Source organism: Crocuta crocuta, unplaced genomic scaffold, assembly GCF_008692635.1.
Source record: "Crocuta crocuta isolate KB4526 unplaced genomic scaffold, BGI_CrCroc_1.0 scaffold467, whole genome shotgun sequence".
Taxonomy (NCBI): Eukaryota; Metazoa; Chordata; class Mammalia; order Carnivora; family Hyaenidae; genus Crocuta; species Crocuta crocuta.
The window spans coordinates 1036946-1038693 of record NW_027530632.1 but is presented as its reverse complement, the minus strand read 5'-3'; the positions used below and the strand labels follow the sequence as shown (position 1 = coordinate 1038693).

The 1748-nt window shown below is 35.1% G+C and overlaps 1 protein-coding gene across 1 annotated transcript in view; it reads left to right on the top strand.

Annotated features, from left to right (window-relative positions):
* The window catches only part of KDM6A (lysine demethylase 6A), a 134659-nt gene that overhangs the window by 113344 nt on the left and 19567 nt on the right, over nucleotides 1–1748 (top strand). The gene's annotated exons all lie outside the window — the stretch shown is intronic.

The following is a 1748-nucleotide window of genomic DNA, read 5'->3' as shown; positions in this document are numbered from 1 at the left end:
TCTATAATTGAAGGAACTTACATAATGGAAGTATTCCTTTCCTTAAAATCCTAGAAATAGCCTTCTTTTATTTAATAAAGGAAATACCTTCCTTTATTTCCAAGGTGTTAGAGAGTACCTTGGAATTATTTTCATTGGTTTAAACTAATTATTTGTCTAAATGGAAACTTATTCTCTCCCCCCGCCCCCNATTTAGTAGTAACATTGGAAAATTATTATGTTTAAAAGCATAAATTATATATACATTTGCTGTTCTTCTCCCCACCCTAGGAAGACAAAGGGGGAACCACCAAAAACATATACATTATGAGAGACTTTGAAAACTAATTATACACATACTCCACATACTGACTTGTAATTTTTTTATTTTGGGTTACAGGACCTTTGCCGTGAATGTCTTGATTTAGTAGGAAGTGTAAATATAGTTACCCCAAAACCCACATTAGTCCAAAATTTCCTTGTATACAAGCAAAAGATAATTAACCTTTCATTGTTTTTGCTATTTAACATACAGATTTCCTTTCCTATAAGAAATCCAAAGATGTGAAATTTTAAAGTTTCAAATACTCTGATGAAATAACCTGATCTGCTTTAATCTGTGCTTACTTTTATGGACCAGCAGTATGGTAGTAGCAGAGACAGACTTGTGTAGGAGATCTCCATTGCACTATAGAAAGATTTGTATTTATTAAACTTGGAGATAGTGGTATGTTATTACAGCTACAGTACGCTGATCCTTATTCATTATTTCTGAGTAGGGATTCGCTATCTTTATGATTTAGGTTTTTTGTGTGTTTTTTTTTTCCTTATCTAAATGGGGAGGTAACCTGGGAACAAAGATAATTAGAAGAGACAGATGATGTCTAAAAAGTGTGGACTTGGGGATAATGAAAATATCAAAGTTAGTATGATGGGCTAGGTAAATTTAAGCTCCAGAAATAGCACTTGCCACTTCAGCATTTCCATGTTATTTTGTTTCACAGAAGGATTGTTCCTTTTGATACTGACTGATACTGACCGTGTCTGTAGTTTGTGTTATGACTTTAAACAATATCTGTCTTGAAATAACCATTCATTTGGATATATGATAAAAAGGATGCTTTTTTGGGTAACTTTAATTTTTTTTTTTTCCTTACTTTTGGATAGAAACTTTCCTCCAATTTTATGATGGCAACACATGGGTGAAGTAGGAAAGGATTTGTGTTTGTAATCGTATTTTGCTTCATAAGCAATTGTTTCTGGACTGTATATCTACTTAGCCTTATCACAGACCGTAAGCCAGTCCATATCCCCTTGCAGTTAGGCCACCACTGGCAGTCTGTTCTAGACTTTGAAGAGCACCCTTGCATTTTTTTCAAGGAGAAAAATAAGGCACACATTCCATCTACATCAGAGTTCAGTGAGATTTTCCCACAAAGAGCCAGATAATAAATATTTTAGGCTTCGCAAGTTATATGGTCTTTGTCACAGCCATGTCACTGCAGGAAATAGGCAGTCATACCTAATAGGCAGTCAGTGAATGGGCCTGGCTGTGTTCTAAAACATTTCTTATTTACAAAAATAGGCAGGCTGGATTTGGCCCACAGGCCCTAATTTGCCAGCCCTTGATCTAGACAAAAAATTAAACCAGTGAGAATAATTTCAAGGTACACTTTATCCTTCGGCGCAGGACATAGACATATCGTGGAGACTGTTCTTAGATCTTAAAGAAAGGAACATTTCCATTCTGCAAGTTTTTCCTTCCCCAA